Source organism: Sabethes cyaneus, chromosome 2 (assembly GCF_943734655.1).
Source record: "Sabethes cyaneus chromosome 2, idSabCyanKW18_F2, whole genome shotgun sequence".
Classification (NCBI taxonomy): Eukaryota; Metazoa; Arthropoda; class Insecta; order Diptera; family Culicidae; genus Sabethes; species Sabethes cyaneus.
This window is the reverse complement of record NC_071354.1, coordinates 12,995,156-13,022,224: the sequence shown is the minus strand read 5'-3', so window position 1 is coordinate 13,022,224 and position 27,069 is coordinate 12,995,156. Positions and strand designations below refer to the sequence as shown.

The 27,069-nt window shown below is 38.5% G+C and overlaps 1 protein-coding gene across 1 annotated transcript in view; it reads right to left on the bottom strand.

Annotated features, from left to right (window-relative positions):
- The window catches only part of LOC128735112 (elongation of very long chain fatty acids protein 7), a 73,713-nt gene extending 65,919 nt beyond the window's left edge, over positions 1-7,794 (bottom strand). The window contains exon 1 of the mRNA XM_053829605.1: positions 7,672-7,794. The gene's annotated coding sequence lies outside the window, so the exon portion shown is untranslated. The remainder of the gene's footprint in view (positions 1-7,671) is intronic.
- Positions 7,795-27,069: the final 19,275 nt, after the last annotated feature.

Here is a 27,069-nt window from a genome sequence, read left to right as displayed (position 1 = left end):
CCGGGAGATAAACAGCCCTTGTCGAGAAATTGACGGCTTTGACGAACCATAGGAACTCCAATCTCCCAAGCGTGGCGCGTTGTTTCGCATACTTCGTAGGGAGTATCATAGTTATTCTCAGGTTTCATCTAATCTCCATTCATACTCTGTGTTAAGTATAGTAGCCCTATTTTAAAGTAATTCAGAATGCTCATGTGACCAGAATGATCAACAGATGAAACAGTTTTCAATTTATTAAGCCTCAGAGCACATCTTTCTGCTTCCAATTGCACGACTTCATTTCTTTCGATGGAGTAGGTACTGCGCATTGTTCCGGTTATTGCAATGCATTTATTGCTTTTCCCTCAAGCTTGAGAAGCTTTAAGTTAACCAAGATTGGGTAAGCCTTAGAGCCTGTTCCATTCTTTCCGAAACTATGTTATCGAATTTTCCTCTCACCATGAACACAAGGTCATCTGCAAAGCCAACAACATCAAAATCTTCAGTTTCTAGATTCCTAAGTAGATCATCCCAAGCAGGCTTGGCATACATTTTGCTATTTAATGTGGTTTTAACCAATTGGTCATTCACCATCTTGGCATACACTTTTCGCTTTGATTTTGCTCTTTTGATTACTGCTCCTCAGCCAAGCAGAATTTGAAAAAGTGGTGGTGTATGGGGCATTTGTAGAGCTTGTAATTATCTATAATATTGCTGAGGAAAGTGAAGTTTTATCTTCAGTATTTACGGCGCTGTAGGGCAGCAATGCTGTTGGTAGCAAAAAGAGCGCTCTTTTTGCTACCAAGAGGGTAGCAGCCTTATAGCGCCAAAATGCACAGTAATGCTTAATTCAGTAATATTATAGATATTAACAAGTTCTACAAACGCCCCATACATCAGTTTTTAAAATTTTGCTTGGTTGAGATGCAGTAATCAAAAGAGCAAAATCGGAGCGAAAAGTGTATGCCAAGCCTGATCCCAAGCAACAATGTGAGTTTTATTGTACTCTTATGGTGGTCGTCAAGACCAATTTTGGTCTTAAATACCATTATAAGAGTGTAATAAAACCCAAATTGTTACTTGGGCATCTACAACTAAAGACCACAAAAGTGGTGAGAAAACTCCACCTTGTGGACATCCCTTTATTGTTATTATAGAGGCCCCTCCAAGCTCAGAAGTGATTTATCTTTTTGCCAGCATGGTATGAATGCTCAATGAGATTTCAAGCACCACGAAATTTCAACATTGATCAGAAGCGGCGAACTCACAAATGAACTTCTCTCGTTATTATACGCGATGTCTCCGTTGCTTTTTTATCATCACTGTTGAGTTGAGTTTTTACCATCATTGTTCATAGCATCTTTCATAGATGAATAGGAAGTATTATCGAATGCTCCTTCAATATCCAGGAAAGAACAAAGTGCAATTTCCTTTACTGAAAGTGCTTTCTCAAATTTACTTACAAGTGTATGAAGTGCTGTTGATGTTGAACTTCCAGATTGAAATGCGAACTGATATTTAGATAATGGATATGATTGCATGTGTGTTGAATTGACATAATCTTTCAAAACTTTTTCCATTGTCTTCAATAGAACCGACGATAGACTAGGTCTGAAGAATTTGGGATTCGTCCTGTCTCTTCTACCAGCTTTCGGTATGAAGATGACCTTACGAAGATGACTGATCTCCATTACGATGGAATGTATTTCAATCTTAAACTTGCCTTAAAAATGTGCAAAAGCGCCGGTACCAGGACTGCTTCACCTTTTTGAAGCAGTGCTGCAAATATTCCGTCAACGCCTGCAGATTTAAATGGCTGAAATGATCTTACAGCATTTACCACTCTGGCTGTTGTGAAGATTTCGTCAGATACGTCTGGTGCGTCTGCTCTACTAGACTCTGAGAGAATCTCTGTAGAACAACTTTCTACACCAACACCTTCCGAGACCAAACATAGTTGAGCCCGGAAAATCTGTTTCCATCATCAAGTTTAGAGTGTCATCTGGATTACACGGTGTTACACGGAAAAAATACTTCTCAAATGACCTAGTGTACGTTGTTAGTCACAACTAATCTTACATCGTGTACAAGATGCTCAGTTGCAAGTTTAGGCGGGTGATATATGGAAAGCAACCAATTCTACAACTCTTAAAAATTGGCTGAAATTTTGACCAAAGTCTTAGGATTGAATATAAAACAAGTGATGTTGAACTTAGGAATGTAGGTCATTTTTAAGGTGAGAAAAAGTGAGAAAAATTTTAATTTTTTAGTTAAATTTCAAATTTAATTGAAAAAATCTCGTCTAACTTTTTTAGAACCATAGTGAATGTATATATATCCTGAAAGCTTATCCTCTAAGCTTTCCAAAAATGTATAAAAAACTTAAAATTACTTGGAAAATTATTGAGTTATTCATGGTAGTATATGTACACCTAGCCAAAAAACGTTTTTTTGCAATAACTTGAAATTTTGGGGGTGTTAGGATGATGTCATATGTGTTTTTATGATGTACTAGGTGCGACTAACAACGTACACTAGGTCACTTGCAAAGTATATTAAAAAAAATTTTTTTTGTCACACCGTGTTATTAGTAAAAGCTCCGTCTTGATACTTGAGATTGCCTAATTCAGTCGTGTGATTTTTTGCAAGGGTTTTCTGTGGTCTTGCAACTGTTGGTGTATTATTTATGGTTTCGCATGTTAGCATCCAGGGTTTTCTCTTCGATTTCCTTATTTCTTTATTGTACTCAGTAAGGAAAATATTCAGTCCGATTTGACATACGTCTGGCAAAATAAACATTTTTCGAGTACTTTTCGTCAGCCAGCCTCAGTTCCAATTTCAGATTCCACCATGGTACATCCCTGTCAGAGGACGAATGTATGGTAGGACAACTATTGTTGTAAGCATTAAGAATCACTTCATTTAATTTTTGAGAAACTGATTCAAGTTGTAGATTCAATATTACAAGTTTCAAATGTGTTTGAGTTTAAGTGATGAACATACTGACCCCAGTACGAAATGTGACGAAATGTCACAGGCGTAGTAACGTCTTCCCCTATTCAAACATGATATGTTTATGATTAGATAGTGAAGTTTCATCTGAGACATGCAAATTCCGAATTTTCTCAGAAATTGCAGAGTTGTAAAGTGTCGAGTCCTCAAGTACATCTTGACCTCAAGTCAAGTACTTCTTCTTTGATGACAAACGTGGGTTTATTACCCAAATTGCATATATCTATATTGTAAGATGATAGGTATTCAAGAAGATTTTCACCTCTTGTATTTATGTCGGTTCTGCCCCACACGGTGTGGTGAGCGTTTGCGTCACATGCAATGATAAACGACTGTTTCATAGATTGAGGCCGTTGCAGGAAACCTTTGTTGGCGAATACCAGTGCAGTTTTCTAAAGGGACACTCCACGACGGACCAAATGTACAGCTTGCGACAAATCCTCGAAAAATTCCGAGAATGGAACTTGCATACAAACCACAATTGTTTACAGACTTCAAGGCGGCGTACGATTCAGTTAAACGAATTGAGCTATGGCGGATTATGTTCGAACATGATTTTCCAACTTGCTACCCTTGATGGTTCAAAATCAACCGTCAGAATAACGCAGAGAGCGCTGTTGGTGCACCACCCAGTGTGAATTGGGAGTGCGCCATAAATACTTAAGATAGAGCAATACCTAGTTCAGCAATCTTATGGATAATAATTGACTCTATAGATGGCCCATACATAACATTTTCAAATTTTGCTTGGTTGTGGTGTTACAGTTAAATAAGCAAAATAGGTGCACTGAGTGCAGGACAGCCCTGCTCCAAGGGTTTGTGGACGACATCGATATCATCGGTGTTAACCGTAGAGCTGTGGAAGAGGCGCACACGCATCTTAACGAGGAAGCTGCAATGATAGGGCTTGTCATAAATTCTACCAAGACACGCGCATGAACCACGAAATTTACCAAGTAAAGATGCGGAATTGTGAAGCGAATGAAACGCGGCAGGCTGCAGTGGGCTGGCCACGTAGCAAGGATGCCGAATGAGAGACCAGCGAAAACAATATTCAGCAGAGAACCCGACAGAGGTCGTCGGGGCAAACCCCGTACTCGTTGGATGAGCGCTATTAACGAGAATGCCCCCCCCCCCCCCCCATCCCGGCACCAGGAATAGACGACCAAACCTAGCAGCACAGTTGTTATAAAGTAGTTGAAGTGACTGATATATGACTACTACAAGTCATAAATAAGTTATTTCAACCAAATAGATGTGGTAGAAGCGTGTTACTTGGGAACTCTCTTACTAATACAGTTGTTACAAAATAGTTGTGCCAACCGAAATATGACTAATTTTGCTCATAAATAAGTTGAAGCAACTTAAAGTGCTGATATTGTGCTACTTGGGAATTGCTAATTGGCTCGACCAGATCGAACTTGAGACATTGAGCCTGTTGAGACACTCAACAAATTGACGACAAGTGACCCTGAACTGAATGGAGTGGAGGCGAGTTCTCCATCAAGGCACGGGGCATTCTGGTTGTAAACTGCTAAGGAAGAAAAAAAGGGTGCAGAATTCAAAGACTAAAACACAGGTAGCAAAGAGCAGGTAACAGAAAGCAATAAGCAAATAGATATAAATTGAAAGTAGCAAAAAGAAGATCTTGGAGAAAAGATGCAGAGTACAGAGTACAGTGGCTCAACAGAGACCAGAAACTGGTAGAAAGAACATAGAGTAAAGAGCAAATACCAGAAAACATAGTGTAAAGAGAAGAAAGCAGAGAGCAAACAACAAAAAGCAGACCGAGCATAGAGTGAGTGCAGGGAGAACAGACAGTAACAGGTAGAGAGCAAATAGTAAAGAACATAAAGTCGAAAATAACGAATATGGACTAAAGAGTAATAACCAGAAATTAAAAAAACCTCAAATGAAAACTCAAAAATCGGAAATCAGATATCAGAAAATAATCAAAAAACAATTTTAGACAGTCAAAAAAAAACAAACTGAATAAAACCAAAAACTCAAAATGGCAAAACGTTAAACATTTAAAAAGTTAAAAAGATACGCATTTCGCTTTAAATTTTACCTTGAAGCATTAATTTTAAAATTATTATGATATGAATACATGAAACATTTACAACCATCCCTTGCTGGGATGTACCCAGTTTAATGCCATCGACATGAGGGTCCCAAAGCCCTGAAATGCCAGCTCACATCAAAGCCGCCACGCTGAAAGCTAAAAAACCGGGTGGAATGCACCCCAAATGCCTACCGATGCACATATCCGAAAACAATATGTGTAAGACCGCACCACCGCACCGCGCTGATCGCCTGCTCTCTCTCTCTCTCTCTCGCTCCCTTAACTCTGCACTTTCGGGGGGTACACTTTGTATGCATCATACAAGGCACAAAGTGCAATTAAAATAACTGCACTCCGTACGTCGCGTTGCCATGGCTTTTCTAGCGTGAAAATGTGACGTCGTACCACTGCAGAACAAGTGATCTTGGCCGTCTTAGCTAAAAGCCGTCACTCTGCAAAGGTTTAATTTAAATCTTTATCCGCCACCCGGTAAGCGGACTTTATTCGGTTATTTAGTTCCGATCAGGCATCAGCACTTGGAATTAAATTGACTGTGACAGTATTAAATACTATAAAGTAAACCTAAAACAACATACTAACCGGCTGGAACCGAAAAAAGAGCCATAAAATGATGTCTGATTGTTACATAAGATTTTCGTCGTTAATGCGGATTTCCAGGTAGATGTGAAATCATGACCCACGATTTGCATTTCAGGTTTCGAACTTTATGGTAAGCGCGAAGCGCGGCAGTTGACGCTCTTATCAGTTGGTAGAAATATGTTTTACGTCTGCATATTAATTAGCCAACCGGTCAACGAACTATTTTACACGGCATCCGTTCGTTGGTTGTAAATTTTCAATTTTTCATCCGAATAGAATAAGGTACCATAACAATAAAATTCGCTATTATGTTTTCGTCAACATGCTCAGCCCAGCTTAGTGATAGATTTTCACTTCTGCTGAATCTATCAGAAACGAGACATTCCAATGATGTTTCGCAAAATTGCAAACAGGTTTATCACCACTCTATGCTGTCCGACTACGGAACTGATCCATGACAGCCACATCCGAGCGAAAAACAAAAACTTGTTATTTCTTTTTTGAAAATAGTTCGCACAAAACCAGTCTTCTGCCAAAACGTCAGTCGCATTAGTCAGACCTTAAACCGAGGAAGGTCATTCGGACTGCTAGTTTGCTCGCTTCTCGTCTCAGGTGATGAGTTTGCACTTTTCCACTTTGGCTTTTCCAGGGATTAACTCTGGCTGTGACCATCATCGTCGTCATCGAATCGGGCACGCTTGAACAATTCGTGCGGCTATAAAGTGCCGGATGTATCTATGCCATCGTCTGCTGCTGCTGCTGCTGCCACAGAAGCTACCCACCCATCCTTAGAACCGGATCGCGCCGGACACACTCTAGCGAAGAAGGTTCACCGATTCGCACATAAAGCTCCATCCAGGTGTTCTAATAACGAAAAACCTGATTTTGAATTGGGTTTTTATTTTTACGTAGGCCTGCGGCCAGGTTATAAATATGACTGTCGTTTATGGGCTTTTAATAGCGGTGCAAACGTTTTAATTTGTTTTGATTTTCATATTTTCTCACTTGAAACTGCACTCAAAAGCAATAAAAGCGGCACAGGACAATCACGAGTTTTTTTTTATATTACGGTTGATTCGAATTAGTTTTGGTTCTTAGTTGTTAGGCCACTCAACTGTCACTTCACGAGTTGTTTTGCTGTTGTTTTGGTAAGGCATAATCGAAATTAGAAGCTTCGTGCTTTGAACCGTGAAATGTTTCGATTAATTGGCTAACAGGAAACTTATGGTGGTTAAATAGGATTAAACCATACCGCATATTTTTCAAAATACTAAAAATCAATTTGCAACGTCGAATTATAAATAGGAAAGAAATAATTTTTTTACAATTTAGTGAATCAGATAAATTATTGCGTATTTAAAAAAGATAACTCCAAATTTGCCATTTGAATCAGATTCATAATGAAGAAATAAAATAGTATAGGTCAAATATGGAAGCTCGACTACCTCCGATCGCACATGACCTTTTGTGGGCCTGAAAGCATTATTCTTGAAATCAAAAAATGACCACAGCTTCCAGTATTCTCAAGCATCATCAGCATCACGACCAAACTAACCGTTCTACTCTGTCAACATGATCCGAGTAATCCATCACAAAATCTGCATTGATTGAAACCGATTAACTATTGAACCACAACCAATTGCCAAGCGACGAACTTTGCTAACCCTGCTGGCTGCGCTGAATTAGCACTACGACACGACATGGAAGACGACGACGACGACGAGGATAACGATGGTGGTGATGCACTTTGGCTTGTTGTTCAGTTTTGCCCTCCCCTTCTTGTGTTATTGGTTGTGCTCGTTTTTGCATCTGATGCAATTGGCACAGTCCGAGACCCCCCGCCAGCTAGCGATAGCGATTAGCGGCCTGTGGTCTACGGAGATGCATGCGACACGCCTGAACTTTTGTGTTTCATCACACTTCGACTGACTATTAAAATCCTCCGGCCAGCAGCAGCCGTTGAACTGCGATTGAAGAGAAAAGGGGGACAGCCAAGATAAAGTGCGAATACAAACCGGTCTTTGGCTAATTCCTGTCAGTAGGTGATGCTGCTTCTGATCCGTTCGAGAGAGATGCACGCATAACAGACCACTCTTCAAACGATATTTGCGACACTGTCACTGCACTGTCGAGGAGGCTACCGGAAGTGTCCGGAAACTATCCACCGGACCGGACCGTGTTTCGAACCTTCAGCTTTGTGATGCACACGCGCACGCGACCAGAACACCCGCGTCGAGAATTGCAGCACTTTTGTACTTTGTTGTCTTTACCGAAGACAGGCTGAGCGCATACTGAAAATTACTGCTTAGCTGGGAATCAAAATAGAAGCTTAGCATTTCTTAGCGTGTCTAGTCGCTCGGCTAAGCCCAGTTTAGATATGGAAGACTTAGGCGGTGACTTTTTTTCTCAGACTGTCAGCAAAAGCTCTCCCACCAGTATGGTAGGTATTGTGCTTTTGCTGGTTGTCATTTAGTAGACAGAGACTAGTAGGAAGTACATTCCGACGAGATTGTGCATGGGTACGTTGATTTTATACATAAAGAAAAGTTCTAATGCGTGAGCGAACGAGAGACTCATCTCTGTACATGGAATGTTGTAACGACTATGAGTTCTGATTAGAATCGATGCACCACTTTGTGTATTAAGTGTAAATATTATGGTTAAGAATCACATCTCTTATGAAGAATGCAGTAAACAAACACAGAAAGTAGCGTTTTTTAAACATATTAAAAGAGAGAACTTAGTTTCGAAAACGTATGTCGTTTACTTGGTCAACCTGGTTGTTCAATTTGTTTATCCTTTTAATGACAACCCAAGTAACAAATTCAATTTTAAGATGCACTTGAAGAGGTTTCCAGCATTTGCTCCTTAAAACCGAATATAAAACTTGCAATTCTACAAATCTGCGATAAAACAGCCATAAAACCCTTATAAATCTGGGGAGGCCCACGCTAAAAAAGGTTCTCAAGAATATTTCTAAAGATCCTCTTAAAACTTGTAATTCTTATCGATATGTATTTATAGTGACTTCCAAGAGTCGGTTGAAACTAAAAGAAAACCATCACAAGAGTTGATGATTTTATGGTTGTCGTCTCAAAGAACACTTGCAAGACATCATACACTTTTCACAGTCTTAATTTTTTTAAATTGACTAAAAGCTATAAGAGAGAAAGCATTCACAGATATTGCTTTTCCAAAATGAATATCAATGAAAATTGAAAATAAAAGCAGCTGCTTTGTTGTCAATCAATGAGAAATTTTTCATGTCACGCTCAGTTTGTCGATGTTTTGTGACATAAAAGTTAGAAAATTTTAACGCGCCGGTTATTTTCGCTAGATTATTAAAAAATTTAATTAATAAAAAAAATTCAATAATTTCATGAAGAAGTTGATAGCTACCAAATTTTGAACAAATTGCGGCAAAAAGTCTTTTAAGTATCCGAACATTTATTTAAAAATATTAGATCACTTATGGTATTGCATAACAACATATTTATAAACGCCCATATGCAATTGGCTAGAATTTCAAAAGTAATCAAAACAGTCCTGTTCGCCATTTTTTCAATGGTTTTATCTAAATCAACCTGAAAGCGCTTATTAGACTAACATTTCTTGCACAAGACAAAGAAAAATTTTCCAAGAGATCGATAAGTTCATCTATACTTATTGTATTCTTGACGAAGACAAGTTGTGCTTGAACAAGAATTGTTTGAATTACTTAAGGGGACCAAGTTTTTTGCAATATAATCATTCACGTATAAACAAAGAAAACGTCAACAAAGTGTCAATGTAAGATGTTTTTTGTGTTGGAAGTTCACCTACTTATGTTGAGTTTAATTATTTTTTAAGTACAGCAGTCATTATGATTACCCATATAAATTGATTTTAAAAATTAAAAGAGGGCTGCACGGCAGTTCCATGCGTAAAGTTTAATCTGCAAATTTTTTTATATACTTTGTCGTTACAATCGTCTTTAAAAAAATATGCTTCAACTGCTTCAACCCCCTCGAACATGTTCCCAACACCGGCTAATGACCTCTATATTCAGTTTAAAAAATACAAACAACTCTACAAACCGGCACCGGCACCGCCTCCGCCAAAATACAATCGAACCAAATTTTCTAATAACACACAAATCTACCTTTAATGCATCATCACCGGCATAGTCTTTCCTCAGCTCATTTGGAAATCTTCATTGTTTTTTGATTTCGCTGATTTTTCATATGAAATCTTGCTAAAGTTTCGATTAAAAGATCCATATTTGTTCAATTTTTTCCTGGTTCAGATGCCCATTTTGACAGATCAGTTGTTTACGCTCGAATGTTCTTTCTTCAGAGTATGATATCTCTTACAAGAATATACGGTTTTAAGACGGTTTTATGGTAGCATTGTTAAGACAAACCAATCTTGCAGAAGAATGTCATAAATTTTTGTCAAAACTATTGCTAGGTTTTAAGGAGCGTCGTTTTTGAGCAGAAATCAAGTATCCTTTAAAACCACTTATAAGTTGAATTGCACTTATTGACATTTCAGTTTTATGTGTGTTTCTTCAAGTCTCCTTCAATCATACTTCAGAAATGTTAATCAAATAAGATAACATTCACTTGAGGAAAAACATTATAAAACCTGATAGATTTTGCAATGCTCTGATAAAACTACTATAAGAAAAGCATAAGACCAATTTGCTATTGGATTGTTACTTGGGAAAGCTGTGCAACGAATGCAACGAAAATGCAACGAATCGACTAACCACTTTTAATTTTTAATTTTTAATTTTTCATTTTTCATTTTTCATTTTTCATTTTTCATTTTTCATTTATCATTTATCATTTATCATTTTTCATTTTTCATTTTTCATTTTTCATTTTTCATTTTTCATTTTTCATTTTTCATTTTTCATTTTTCATTTTTCATTTTTCATTTTTCATTTTTCATTTTTCATTTTTCATTTTTCATTTTTCATTTTTCATTTTTCATTTTTCATTTTTCATTTTTCATTTTTCATTTTTCATTTTTCATTTTTCATTTTTCATTTTTCATTTTTCATTTTTCATTTTTCATTTTTCATTTTTCATTTTTCATTTTTCATTTTTCATTTTTCATTTTCCACTTTTCACTTTTCATTTTTCATTTTTCATTTTTCATTTTTCATTTTTCATTTTTCATTTTTCATTTTTCATTTTTCATTTTTCATTTTTCATTTTTCATTTTTCATTTTTCATTTTTCATTTTTCATTTTTCATTTTTCATTTTTCATTTTTCATTTTTCATATTTCATTTTTCATTTTTCATTTTTCATTTTTCATTTTTCATTTTTCATTTTTCATTTTTCATTTTTCATTTTTCATTTTTCATTTTTCATTTTTCATTTTTCATTTTTCATTTTTCATTTTTCATTTTTCGTTTTTCGTTTTTCATTTTTCATTTTTCATTTTTCATTTTTCATTTCAAATTACAGAAAGGCAAACGACATCGAGATAGAATGCTAAAGCAAACGTAAGAAGACTTGAAGTTAGGCGTAGAAGAAGAGTTAGGCATAAGACACTGAACTAAAAGGACAAGACAGACTGGTCAATAAAGATGCAAGAGTGACAAAACAGACAACACAGATAAGATAAGCAAGACAGACAGGACACACAAGACAGTCAAGATAGACAATGAAGCTGAAACAGACGATGCAAACAGGACAGATAAGTCAAACAAGACAGCCAAAACAGACAAGACGAACAAAACGGACAACACAAACAAGACAGGCAAGATAGACAAAACAAGACAGACAACACAAATAATGCTGACAGACAACAGGGAGACAAGACAGACAAGACAGACAAGACAGACAACACAGACAAGACAGACAAGACAGACAAGACAGACAAGACAGACAAGACAGACAAGACAGACAAGACAGACAAGATAGACAAGACAGACAAGACAGACAAGACAGACAACACAGACAAGACAGACAAGACAGACAAGACAGACAAGACAGACAAGACAGACAAGACAGACAAGACAGACAAGACAGACAAGACAGACAAGACAGACAAGACAGACAAGACAGACAAGACAGGCAAGACAGACAAGACAGACAAGACAGACAAGACAGACAAGACAGACAAGACAGACAAAACAGACAAGACAGACAAGACAGACAAGACAGACAAGACAGACAAGACAGACAAGACAGACAAGACAGACAAAACAGACAAGACAGACAAGACAGACAAGACAGACAAGACAGACAAGACAGACAAGACAGACAAGACAGGCAAGACAGACAAGACAGACAAGACAGACAAGACAGACAAGATAGACAAGACAGACAAGACAGACAAGACAGACAAGACAGATAAGACAGACAAGACAGACAAGACAGACAAGACAGACAAGACAGACAAGACAGACAAGACAGACAAGACAGGCAAGACAGACAAGACAAACAAGACAGACAAGACAGACAAGACAGACAAGACAGACAAGACAGACAAGACAGACAAGACAGACAAGACAGACAAGACAGACAAGACAGACAAGACAGACAAGACAGACAAGACAGACAAGACAGACAAGACAGACAAGACAGACAAGACAGACAAGACAGACAAGATAGACAAGACAGACAAGACAGACAAGACAGATAAGACAGACAAGACAGACAAGACAGACAAGACAGACAAGACAGACAAGACAGACAAGACAGACAAGACAGACAAGACAGACAAGACAGACAAGATAGACAAGACAGACAAGACAGACAAGACAGACAAGACAGATAAGACAGACAAGACAGACAAGACAGACAAGACAGACAAGACAGACAAGACAGACAAGACAGACAAGACAGACAAGACAGACAAGACAGACAAGACAGACAAGACAGACAAGACAGACAAGACAGACAAGACAGACAAGACAGACAAGATAGACAAGACAGACAAGACAGACAAGACAGATAAGACAGACAAGACAGACAAGACAGACAAGACAGACAAGACAGACAAGACAGACAAGACAGATAAGACAGACAAGACAGACAAGACAGACAAGACAGACAAGACAGACAAGACAGACAAGACAGACAAGACAGGCAAGACAGACAAGACAAACAAGACAGACAAGACAGACAAGACAGACAAGACAGACAAGACAGACAAGACAGACAAGACAGACAAGACAGACAAGACAGACAAGACAGACAAGACAGACAAGACAGACAAGACAGACAAGACAGACAAGACAGACAAGACAGACAAGACAGACAAGATAGACAAGACAGACAAGACAGACAAGACAGATAAGACAGACAAGACAGACAAGACAGACAAGACAGACAAGACAGACAAGACAGACAAGACAGACAAGACAGACAAGACAGACAAGACAGACAAGACAGACAAGACAGACAAGACAGACAAGACAGACAAGACAGACAAGACAGACAAGACAGACAAGACAGACAAGACAGACAAGACAGACAAGACAGACAAGACAGACAAGACAGACAAGACAGACAAGATAGACAAGACAGACAAGACAGACAAGACAGACAAGACAGACAAGACAGATAAGACAGACAAGACAGACAAGACAGACAAGACAGACAAGACAGACAAGACAGACAAGACAGACAAGACAGACAAGACAGACAAGACAGACAAGACAGACAAGACAGACAAGACAGACAAGACAGACAAGACAGACAAGACAGACAAGACAGACAAGACAGACAAGACAGACAAGACAGACAAGACAGACAAGATAGACAAGACAGACAAGACAGACAAGACAGACAAGACAGATAAGACAGACAAGACAGACAAGACAGACAAGACAGACAAGACAGACAAGACAGACAAGACAGGCAAGACAGACGACAGTCGCCGGACAGTTGACGTAAGACAAATAAAATAGATAAGAATATAAGGACAAGAGGAAGAAAACGGATTAGACTGACAAGATAGACAAAGTAGACCCAAAAGAGACGCCAGCCGTATACCAGACAAACACAAGACAATATAATTTTTAGATAATCACAAGACGCAGACTCAGAATATACAAAACGGACGTAAAATAGTCACAAGACAGGCAGGACAGACCAATCAGACAGGAAAGACAGAAAAATAAAGAGTCAGAACAATAAAAGAAGCTTAGAGGAAGACAGAGAAATGAAGTGATAATACTTAGCAAAAAAAAACGAGAAGATTTAAAGACAATTGGACAAAATAATCATAAGACAGAAGAGGAGTGGGATGAAAAGTTTAAGTTGTTGAACACTTGGTTGGCTGAAGGAACTGTATGGCCATCTCTTATCATAGCAAAATAATTATGTAAACATCAACAAGGAGGAATATAAAAGTAAACAAAAATGTAACTAAGATGTAAGATCGAAAACAAACCTAGGTGGAAATGTTTTCAAAGTGGATGAGTATAAACATTGTAGAAATCATTTCTATTATATTCGAATATTTGAATTATACAAAGGATGTGTAGTTTATATTTCAATCGAGTTTTGTAAAAATGCACCTAAAGTTCAGTTGACCTAATTCAATCAAGGTTGGTTGAAATTTAGCAGCAAAATTCTTCTGCTAAATTTCAACCAACCTTGATTGAATTAGGTCAACTGAACCGAAATGATCGTAACTAACTGAAATGGTTTTTCTTCCATCTGTAGATTTCTATAGAACGCCGTGTATCAAAACGTTGGCGTTGGTGGGAAACGGTGAATAAGAGACAGATATCGCAAGCACTATTTTTGTTGCCAAGTTTAGCTAATTGATTCATCAAATCTATTACCTCAAATTAGATTGTACGATCCACCACGGACACGGCGATTTTGGACAATACCTAATTTGAGTTTTAGTGCACTATTCCAACTTTTATGACTAACTACGATTACTAGAACTGTAACTAGTTGAGTATTGTAACAGCCTTGTTTGTCTCACTTGCTCATCCTTGAATTTGATCCGTAGTTAGTATTTGAGTATTCATTTAGATAAACTTGTTCGTTGAATGTAATATAAATTTATTTTTTATTGTGTACCTATGTTTGAAAAAAAACATTGAGTTTTTTATATTTCCAGTTTTTGTAAAAGCTAGACTTCAATTTCTGCGGTTGCGACCGTTTCCTTTGACAAATTTACGATTGATTATTTCAAATAAAACGTTAATATATCAACAACAGTAAATTAAAGGTCGAATCAGCTATTGATAACTTATCATTGTTGTATATTATATGGATTATTTATATGGAACATAATCATCAATCATCGTTAACGTTTTTATAGTATGAGTGATCAAACCGCCTAATTGAACAAATCAATGGCGCAACTATTGAATTGTTGATTGCCAGTAACGTTAAAAAATCAAAGTCTTTTCAAAGCCGTAAGAACCAATTTAAAGGATGAGTGAGTTATTTGCAATTTCATGAAAAAATTTAAATTTAAATTTAAAATGTGTTTTTTCGCATCAATTTGCAATCCACATGTCAAGTGCACGGTTTGGTGTGATTTATTGACCGGCGGAATCATTGGTATTTCTTCAAAGATGAAGATGGCGGCCACGTTACTGTCAGTGCGCTACCGGTCATGAATGTTTTCATCTGTCAAATGTTAAGCAAAACGGTTCTGAACACATTTTCCATATCGTTCGTCCGGTATTTTTACGTTAATTGAATAAACTGCTTAAAACTAGGTCCAGTTTGAAATTGAGTTTGAATCCTATTTCAAATTTACATCCATAGGGTAGATGCTCCAGTAGTGGAGGGATTATGTCAGGGGATAGTATTTAAAGACAAATAGAATGCTCAATTTACCAGTTTCCATTTGAAATATATGATAATTTGGTGCACCATAATGTTGGCTTTAAATACATACCAAAATTATACCATTCTGTTGGTTAATATATCTAAAATATTACTTTTCCTTACCCTGGCCTGTGCTCCTAAAGTAGTGGTAATGTTCCTCTAATAGTGGAAAAATTTTCTGTAATAGTGAAACCTTAGATAAAACTGTTAACAAATATATATTTATCAATAGAAAATTGAAATTCTCTTGAAATTATTCTAAAATCCACCAAAATTATGACATGTTTCGAGTTAGGGTATGTTACTGCTTCGTCGTAATTGCCTATTCCCGTCCTATCCAACAATTTTTTTAAATATCAGCATTTTTATGACATACATTGCAAAACTAGTTATTCCCTAATATTTTAGTTTGTTGTCTATCATACGCGATCGATCAACGTGAGCTGAGATCTTTTTAAATGCTTTTTATCATTAAAGAAGTCCTACCAGCCAAATTTCTTACGTTTTTTCGTGCGACGAAGAAGAAAATGTCGACTAATCGTTTTAATTTCCGTCATTCATAAATGAAAATAACTCACGCAAGGCATTGTCGTTATTCTACAGCGAGGAAAACTTGCCTGACATGCAAAAATTTTGCATAATAACATCTGTCATGCCGTCCTACACAAATACATGCGCGTTAGCTTCGTAAACATTGTTGTGATTTTTAGTTCGGACGATGAAAAATTTTGATGGGCGGATTTTAAAATGGTACGACGAATTTAAGAAATAAATTCAGTTGCGTAATTTCAGTAATATGCTTTAATAATCGCTTTTCAATGATCTCAAAGTTCACGGATCGGAAAGTAAGTGTATTTTAGTCAAATCAGCACAAGAACTTTTGGAGTATTCATTAAATCCATCCAACAAATTAGGAAAATTAGAATGGCTTTACTTATTACCACGGAAATTAGAAATAAACTCTACCACTATTACTTGTACATCTACCCTACTTATTTCAAAGCTAGGTTTCAAGTAAAATTATAAAATCAATTTTCATCTTATTTTAAACTCCGAATTGAAGGTCAATTTTAAGATTCAAATTCAATTTCATGTCCATTGTAGGGTGTAATTTCCAGTTCAATTTTATGTTCAATTTCTAACGCCGGTTTGAAGTCCGATTCCGGTTTAATTTCAGTCTAATTTCGAGTCTATTTTAAGGTCCAAGTTGAGTCCTATTTAAAGGCCATTTTTAATCTAATCTCTAGCTTAATTTCAAGTTCAACTTCAAGTACAAATTCAAGCCCGATTTCAAGTCTGATTTCCAGTTTAAATTGAAATAAAACTTCAAACTTAAATTAATTAGATTTTAAAATCAATTTCATGTCTAACTTCAGTCTAATTTCGTGTCCACTTTCATGTCCAATTTTACGTCTAATCTGAACTCCGATTTCAAATTTAATTCAACTTAAAATTCAAGTTCTAGTTCGAATTCATATTTGAATTTTAGCTCTAAGTTTAATTCAATGTAAAGTTTAATGTAATATCTAATTTCAGGCTCGTGCTTCGCTTTCTGTGTAATATTTTGTGTAAAAATAATTTCGTGATGAAACTGGGTATGAAAGGGTATGAAAGGCAATGAAGATGCGTGCCATCCTAAGTTCCTAACTAGCGCCTCCACGTGGTCATACCCGGTAATGCTCTTTCGTTAAGATTGAGTAGCTAACTAGCCTCCTAGAGGTGCGATGCTGCGTGCATTCTGACTGATTGATATCAAAATTTTGGTTTTGGGCAGACGGCTGTGGGGGGAAATGGGAGTGAAAACGGGGCATAAAAATAGAGAATAAAATGGAAAACCAAAGCCAAATGGAAAATAAAATAGAAAACCAAAGAGAAAAAGAAGGAAACTGAACCGAAAGTGAAGAAGAATATAAGAAAAATGATAAAAGAAAGATAAAAGAAAAAAAATACAAGAAGAAAGCACCCAAAAAAAACGAAGAAAATTACCAAAAAACTGAACGAAAAGAGAAAAAGCGAAATAGCAAGCAGGAAAAAGGAAAGAAGAAAATATGGGAGCAGGAGAATAGAAAAGAGGAAAAACAGGACGAAAAAGAAAATAAAACGAGGAGAAATAAATGAAACGGGAACATAAAAGGGATAAGAAAGGACAAACACATAAGAAAAGGAAGAACGAAACATACGACAACTAAAAAAGACGACAACTGTAACCGAAAAAAGGAAAAAATCGAAACTGGAGAGAAATGACAAAGAACGGAACAAGAGAAGAAGGAAAACAGGCCTAATAAAAGGAAAAAACAGAGGAAGAAAGACGAAAAGCGGAACAGGAAAAGGAGAAAAAAGGAACCGAGAAAGAGGAAAAGAGTGAAAACGAAACAAAAAAGGGATGCCGGAACAGATAACAAGAGAATCCAAAAGCGAATAAAGGAATAACGTGAGATAAAAAAGGAAACCGAAAGAGGAAACGAGCAAACGGGAAGAAAGGTCATAGGTAATATACAGGGGTTAGACAAAATGATCGGTACAGGCAAAATTTTAATGAAATTCAAACGGACATAACTTTTACAAAATTGAACATTTTTAGATGAAACTAATTGCATTCGTCGGGGAAATTTTCCTAGCTTTCCTAAAATATTTCAAAATTCGCAATAGTCAGCGGACACCGGAGATATTCCGGGTTATCTGGGGTATATCAAAAATTAATTTTTTCAATCGCCTGTATCTTTTTCTGTCATAAAAACTTATTCTTTTCATATTTTATCCCAAAACTAGGTTTTATTTCCAGTCGATTGATCGAAAAAGAACGGAAATCCGATGAGAGACAACCGAGATATGGCCATTTTAGTCAAATTAGTTCTGGAAATGTTGCCAGTAATGTCTTACCTTCATAACCATTTTAAACCATGACTAAAACCATTCCATATGGATGTCAAACTTCAAAAATTTACGAGGGTTGAAAATCCTGAAGTTTAACACCCATATTGACATGATTTCGAATATTCCTTGAAACGACCCCTTCCGCCGAGGTACTTGCAACCTGCTACAGGGTTGCCATGGCACGCTGCGGACCTGGGAATGCTTCCAGTAACAATGGCTCATAAAACCCTAACGTTTGATGCGCATATTGACATGGTTTGCGTCATGTCCTTAACTGGCCAGAGCAATAGATGTTACTAGTACTGATTTTACGAAAATGGACGTAACTTAGTTGTTTCTCGTCGGATTTCCGTTCTTTTTTCACCAGTCGACTGAAAATAAAATCTAGTTTTGGGATAAAATATGAAAATGAATAAATTTCCATGACTGAAAAAGATACAAGCGATGAAAAAAATCAGTTTTCGACATACCCTCAGATAACCTGGAATATCTCCGGTGTCCACTGACTATTGCGAATCTTAAACTTTTAAAAAAAAACTAGATATTTTTCCGTCGAATACAATTGGTTTCATCTAAAATTGTCCAATTTTGTAGAAGTTATGGCCGTTTGAATTTCACCAAAATTTTGCCTGTCTCGATCATTTTGTCTAACCCCTGTAAATGGAGAAATGTGGGACAAAAAAATGGAAAAGGGGACCAAAAAACCAAATGGAAAGATATAAAAGACGAAAAAACGGGGCATCAGAAGGTGGAAAACGGAACCGATGAAGACAAGAAACGAGAAGATCAGTTTTAGAAAAAAGGAAATCTGGAAGCGAAATAAAATTGAAAGATAAAAGAGAAAAGACTGAAACTGGGAAAGTCAGTAACGAGTAACACCTAACACCTCTGATTTCTTGCATAATTCTTCATAACACGTTCATTCTTCTCTGCTTTCTTGATTTAATTATGGAAATGAAAATGCATTTGAATGCATTGGCATCGCATGAATCGGTTACTGGCAACATTAGCTACCTAATTCTTCAAAAATCTTGCAATGGAATGCGGTTATGCTGCCGATAATCAGCAGAGAGTGACGATGAAGAGAATCACTCATTGTTAGATAGGACCTTTAGCCTTTCACGTCGAGGATCTGGGTTCAAATCCCAACACCGCAGAAGTCACGAATAACCTAAGCCGAGAGTGTTGCCAGCATCCCACCTTCGGAAGCGTGCAGAGCGGCCCCCGGAAAAAAATTAGTAGTATTCCACGATCAGCATAGGATTCAGGACAATTGTTCACTATTGAGACATGGTGTGATAATCGATCGGTGTTAAGTCAAACCAAACCAAGCGACGAAGCTCGGATTTCGAGAAAAACGAAATGAAAGTTTACCACTCTGTTTTGTCTGTAGCTTTTAATTGTTCGCAATCATTTGATTTTCTGGCTGTTTGTGACATTTCTGTAATCTGATGTTGGAGTAAAATGTTGTTTAGAAAATTCTTCGTCGTTTGCTGTCGTTAACTTATTTTTGTAATTTTTTCGACTTGGTTCGGTCTTAACACCGACTAATTGTGTTTTCTAATTCATAATTTCTGATCTCTTCACTTAACGCTTCAAATTACATTATACCTTTAATACGTACGAAGAGTTAAGATTTAATTTACTGAATTTATTAATTTCAATGCCAATGGGTGATTGGCATCAGGCATTGGTAACAGCCTTTACGACTCAGCTGTATCCCCAATGGATGAGAAGGAACTTGCCATCAGCATCTGCCATTGACAAGTGTGGTGTGTGTGAGCAAAAGCTTTCGGGTATGTTATCTACGTCATCCAAGTTCAATATTCGGCTTCAATATGATTTCGACAGGTAAATCAGAGCGGTTTATTGAAGTTAGTTTTCCGGCCGGAAGTTGAAATTCTGTTCTGTGTTACCTTGCATCAAAAATAAATTGATACACCTTATGGCAAGACGTGTCAGTGAAGAGAATTAAAGATCCATGTCAAATGTGTGATATGCTGTTAGTGATCAAAGAGAAAGCTACAAACTCCTATGGCTTCTCCTGACATCCTCGGAATTAATCAAATTGAAATGATTTGACAAAACAAAATTTGAAGCTGTAGCTGCTTAAAACAATCGGAGAGAAGATTGATTTTTGTGTCAGTTTTGCTTCCAGTTGATGCACAATAATTGTTAAGGGTGCTTTTTTTTAGATGAGAGACGAACACGTGCCGCACGCTAATGATAAGAGAATAACTAAGAAATAGGGTAGGTAAGAGATCATCCACGCAATTTATTTTTCTTTGTAAAAAATGGTTTACTCGTCGGAGCACGTTTTTACGAGATTATTTTTTGTAGCTAGTACACGCTTCCTATTGTTAAATTACGCACTTCTTATCAACGCAGTATGCACTATGTGAGAAAAGTGCCACAAATCAACCAAAAAGACGTGTAAAAATCTTTTAATAATATATTCATTATGCAGCCTAGCTCTATCCAAGCAATAAAATTCTAGTCGCCTTTAGTCAAACGAATCTTTTGTGCCCAACAGCTTCTAGACAAACCCAGCGCAGCAGAAGAATAGCAACAAATTCGCTGTTAACCATAAAATGGCCATAAACTATTTATATTAGTCTCTTGTTTGGATTCTTCCGACCAAACCAAACCAACACTGTCCGCGGCTGATTGTGCAATCAGTAGAAAACGTCATTGTCCTCGTGCGGTAAACAGAACCCGCAACCGGTTTTGCATTGCCAGCCTGCACGTGTAGCAACAGTTTGATAGCGGCACAGTCGAAAAACAAATTTATGGATCCGCCTAACTAAGAATAGTTCCAATGACTACAACTTTTTTTTGAGGAAAATTTGGATTCTCATAGTTCGGAGTTCAACCTACGAAAATGTTTGATTTTTTTGATTCTCGATTCTAGCAACCTTCCTGCTAGAAATGCGACGGAAATCGTCTTTGGCAGTTTCAGACGATGCTAATTGCCGTCGAAAATAATTCACCGCATCGAGATTAGCATCGATCGAATGGTTCTAGTCGGGTTGGATACTAAGAATGTGATCGAAAGGAGAGCGTCGATTACGTCACATTTACATTTGAAATCAAGGTCTTTCCTAACTTATACTAAATTCGTTAATTAACTTAATTTTCAAAGGTTTATACTAGAGCCATGTAAGATGCTGTGACAATTTTCTAATCAAATTAACCCGGTCATGCCGGTTGGCATCGGAGTTCTACCAAACTTTAAAAAAAGCTTGTTAATTGTGTTTTCTACTGAACAAAAAATTAAATCAAACTCGTTTATTGAGCTGTTCAATTTCAAAACCGATTATTCTACAGATCTGCAAAATTTGTACTCGATTGCTACTAAAATCAACCATCTGTTACGATTGCTAAAGCAATCGCCTGCATTTATACTACGAATCCAATACTTAGGGGAGAGAAACGTTTTCGAGCTGATATATGAGCAGCAGAGCTTCGCCATCGAAAAATTATAGAAAACTCGCACACTCGAGTGACTGCACACTGCCGGTTCCATTCCAATTTAACTGATTTAACTGATGCATTGAAGCGCAGAATTTTCCCCGAACAAGTCAGCAACTGTAAAGGATAAAATTATGCTAATAAGACTCGCCACAAACAGAAAAATCCCCTCCTCAACATGATGTTCCAATGATGCTGGATTATCGTCCCGTCCTAGTCCAAGGCTACTATTCCCATTTTAGAAAGCACTTCCCTGTGTGACATTGTAACACCCGTTCCAGCTTTGCTTTTAGCCATCATATCGTATGATGTAAGTCCGGTGGAATGAATGGCCAAGCGTTTGCCGTAACTTTCTGCTCCGGTCTCTGGTCGGCTGCATCAGCGTCAGCCAGCAGCCAGCGGCCGACTCCAGCTGGCCCATTTTTATAGCCCACCAGAAGAACGGAACGTCCAGAGAGCTTCGCCGCCGGGCAGTGCGATAATTGCGGCATTGGCACAGATCCGCTGCCCAGTCTTCCATCACTGTCAGAATCTGCGGCGACACAGAATCTGCCTATTCGATGTACGTGTGTCTAGCAAGTATGTATGATATGTAGTAGTGGTTTATAGCGGACGCAGCACGCAGCGTCGATCCACAGCAATGAGTCAGTGAGTCCCTGCCAGGAGATGGTCCCATTCATTGAGCCAGCACCAGCACGCGTTTCACACCACCAGTCCGTTCTGTTCCACTATTTTCCTAGCGGGGTCGAAGGTTGATTTCATTCATAAGTTTTGCGTCCTGTCTCCCCGAGGTTCTTTCGGCGAACGGTAGGGGTCGGGGTCGAGGTCGAGGACGAGGACGAGGACGGCGAACGACGACTTTGTTCTGCCGAAAGTGTCACCCGGGCCGGCAAAAGCGTAGATTGTAGTTATCTGATTTTTGCCTGACACAACATCGCAAAGTCGTGGGTAGCCGTTGAGTTATGGCCCTGCGGGAATGACACAGCCGAAGCGGATCAGTGTGTATAGGCATGTGCCGTTCCGCACGTCGACAGAACGAGGACTGGAATGGAACGTAGGGAGGAAAACTCATTCACTATTTCGAAACTATGTATTATAGTATTGTGGTGGTTCGCCTTTATCGATCTTCCGGTTTAGGTTTGTGCGTCTTAGCATTGCGGTAGGATAGTTTTTCTCTTACTTCGCTTATTTGGCGCTTCTCTGTTGCTCCGGACAATTCCGTTGGTGACGGCGCTGTGGAAAATTGAAACGGCGCAGATTCCGACTATTGTTGTTGATTGGTTAGTGAGCAATCGTTACGTCCCAAGCTATTCTTCACTTGTCAACCGCGCTAACCGATGAGATGTGGGTGCACAAAATTTTACTGCAGGATTCGAAGCTGCCAGCTTCGACGGAGGAAGAGCTTCCTTTTTTCGGCAGATCCGCCGCTGGAATAGAGAATGATTCATGTCGGATACGTTTTACGTCATGTGATATGGTTTATTGTTGATTTATGACCAGACAGAATGAAAGATGGCTGGTTTCTTGTAGATTTTAGAAGTTCGGTTTCTGGTATGTGAGCCACTAACCCAAATAATTGGAATTTACGGGGTGTGTGGAAAGTGTTGAAGTGGTAGATCTCAGCGGATACAATAGTGTGTCTGATATACGTCGGCATTCTGTTTGTGCACATCGATCAAATTGTTTTCTCGTGTCATTAAATGTATTAGCCACTCTATGAATAAAACATTTATTAGTTAGAATCTTTATTTCAGAGGCTTTCAGCCAGCGGCTGGTTTGCCTCTGCAAAACATTTATTTAATACGCAACATAAAAATTCTGTGTGGGCTTAGTCTGGGGAAAGCTGAACAAAAACAGGCTGAAAGATAGTGTGAATAAAATTTGATTGTGAAGAATTAAATCTGATGCAGTACAAGTTTTATGATGCTCAAATAATATTCGGAGATTATCAGTTATATCCTTTTTATTTTTAACTAGTTTGAAATTTATCAAAGCAATTGGAAGAAGTTACCAGTTTAAGTGCTACGGATTATCGGATTATTGAAGCATGGTGGTAGTCGAACGTGGAAATTGAGATAAGTTATATTTCTGTTGGTGTGAATTGGGGAGACCACCAGGACGCAATGTCAAATATAGCTCTGGCTCTCTCAAGCCTCTACCCAGGTCTAAGTCAAATGATGGCAATCGATGGCCATTGCTGTAAATCCGGGGGTAGTCAGAAAACATCCGTTTACCAAAAAATTGTCATAACCTAACTTTAAGGTTTTTCAATCGAAATTGAGACGAATTTGGACTTGGGCTTGCACTTAGGCTTGGATTTGGAATTGGACATGAGCTTCGCCTAGAGCTCAAAATTGGACTTCAACTTGAACATGAATTTAGTGTTTGGCTTAGACTCAAATGGGGGCATAATCTTGGCCATGCGATTAATAAACGATCCCCATTTTTACTGCCTCGTGCATGATGTAGCAGAACCAAATGCGTAGCTTGTACGAATGTCTCTCCAAGCAATGATACCTGAGCCGGATTACCACTGGAATGGTCTCACTTTGGTGTCTAAGTAAGGCTAACACGCCTAATGCCTGAAGATCTATAGCTTGCTAAGTAGCTTCACTCGGAAGTAATTAACCGAACTTTAAAGTTACCGTGAGTTCGCTGCTTAGAACGCTAAGCAGTTTCTGCCAAAAAATAATAAAATAAACTGAGTAATTCTCGCTGAAATGGGGTCACTACTTACACGAGGTCCTCAAATATTGGAACTTTTGCGCTTAGTTGGTTAAAAATGGTTAAAAACAATAATTACACTTTTAAAACCTCGAAATAGTGGACCCCTCGTTTGCCAAGGGGCCTGACAGTTTCAAAAAAGTTGAATTTTGAGCAAACCTTGAGATCTATATCATGTGATATTTCATAAATTTGCCATGAAACAACTAACAAATGGCCCGGTTCTGTAAAGAAGAAGAACACGGCTTTCAAATAGAGTAAAAATTTTTTTTGGCGGCTGTCTTGGATTTGGACACCAAATTAGATTTTATCAAAAAATCGACGTTTTCACCATGTGACATTTGACCATTGAAAAGTTGAAAAAAAATGCTGCAAAAACATTCATAAAATTAGTTGTGCAACGACATTAACTGAATAAAACAACCAGTTATTTGTAGCAAGGTTCACAGTTTTCATATAATTATTGTGATATTTCCAAAATTTGCTATGAAACAAACTACAAACGACACGGTTTTGTAAAGAGAAGAGATAGGACTTATAAACGAGGCGAAAAAAAATTGGCGGCCATCTTGGATTTGGCCGCCATGTTGGATTTTATCAAAACATCGCTGTTTTCGCCATGATCCCCCAACCGATTTTAATTTCAAGACCACCATCGGGAAGCTGAGAAAAAATGCTATAAGAAACATTCATAAGTAAGATTTGCAATGACCTTAACGTTATTTAACGTTAAATTGCTGTCACAAAGACTGTTAAACCAACTTAATACGACTCGTTGTGCGGAATCTAGATGACACCGATGATTGCCGACACGATGACGCACCGAACTGTGCGGCAACGGCAAGCACAGTAAATCGCTGCGGAAGTGGTATATTGCGCGAGACATGTTCTGATGTTGGAATACGCGATATTCTGCACAAGGGGCATTCAACCCTCACATTGATCCGCTTCTCATAAGAAAATAAGATAAAAAAAATAATTATGCATATAATCTGCTACTCGATTCACATTGGATAAAGTCATCTTTTCGACAATCTATACCTATAAAAAAGGATGTCTGTCTGTCTGTCTGTCTGTCTGTCTGTCTGTCTGTCTGTCTGTCTGTCTGTCTGTCTGTCTGTCTGTCTGTCTGTCTGTCTGTCTGTCTGTCTGTCTGTCTGTCTGTCTGTCTGTCTGTCTGTCTGTCTGTCTGTCTGTCTGTCTGTCTGTCTGTCTGTCTGTCTGTCTGTCTGTCTGTCTGTCTGTCTGTCTGTCTGTCTGTCTGTCTGTCTGTCTGTCTGTCTGTCTGTCTGTCTGTCTGTCTGTCTGTCTGTCTGTCTGTCTGTCTGTCTGTCTGTCTGTCTGTCTGTCTGTCTGTCTGTCTGTCTGTCTGTCTGTCTGTCTGTCTGTCTGTCTGTCTGTCTGTCTGTCTGTCTGTCTGTCTGTCTGTCTGTCTGTCTGTCTGTCTGTCTGTCTGTCTGTCTGTCTGTCTGTCTGTCTGTCTGTCTGTCTGTCTGTCTGTCTGTCTGTCTGTCTGTCTGTCTGTCTGTCTGTCTGTCTGTCTGTCTGTCTGTCTGTCTGTCTGTCTGTCTGTCTGTCTGTCTGTCTGTCTGTCTGTCTGTCTGTCTGTCTGTCTGTCTGTCTGTCTGTCTGTCTGTCTGTCTGTCTGTCTGTCTGTCTGTCTGTCTGTCTGTCTGTCTGTCTGTCTGTCTGTCTGTCTGTCTGTCTGTCTGTCTGTCTGTCTGTCTGTCTGTCTGTCTGTCTGTCTGTCTGTCTGTCTGTCTGTCTGTCTGTCTGTCTGTCTGTCTGTCTGTCTGTCTGTCTGTCTGTCTGTCTGTCTGTCTGTCTGTCTGTCTGTCTGTCTGTCTGTCTGTCTGTCTGTCTGTCTGTCTGTCTGTCTGTCTGTCTGTCTGTCTGTCTGTCTGTCTGTCTGTCTGTCTGTCTGTCTGTCTGTCTGTCTGTCTGTCTGTCTGTCTGTCTGTCTGTCTGTCTGTCTGTCTGTCTGTCTGTCTGTCTGTCTGTCTGTCTGTCTGTCTGTCTGTCTGTCTGTCTGTCTGTCTGTCTGTCTGTCTGTCTGTCTGTCTGTCTGTCTGTCTGTCTGTCTGTCTGTCTGTCTGTCTGTCTGTCTGTCTGTCTGTCTGTCTGTCTGTCTGTCTGTCTGTCTGTCTGTCTGTCTGTCTGTCTGTCTGTCTGTCTGTCTGTCTGTCTGTCTGTCTGTCTGTCTGTCTGTCTGTCTGTCTGTCTGTCTGTCTGTCTGTCTGTCTGTCTGTCTGTCTGTCTGTCTGTCTGTCTGTCTGTCTGTCTGTCTGTCTGTCTGTCTGTCTGTCTGTCTGTCTGTCTGTCTGTCTGTCTGTCTGTCTGTCTGTCTGTCTGTCTGTCTGTCTGTCTGTCTGTCTGTCTGTCTGTCTGTCTGTCTGTCTGTCTGTCTGTCTGTCTGTCTGTCTGTCTGTCTGTCTGTCTGTCTGTCTGTCTGTCTGTCTGTCTGTCTGTCTGTCTGTCTGTCTGTCTGTCTGTCTGTCTGTCTGTCTGTCTGTCTGTCTGTCTGTCTGTCTGTCTGTCTGTC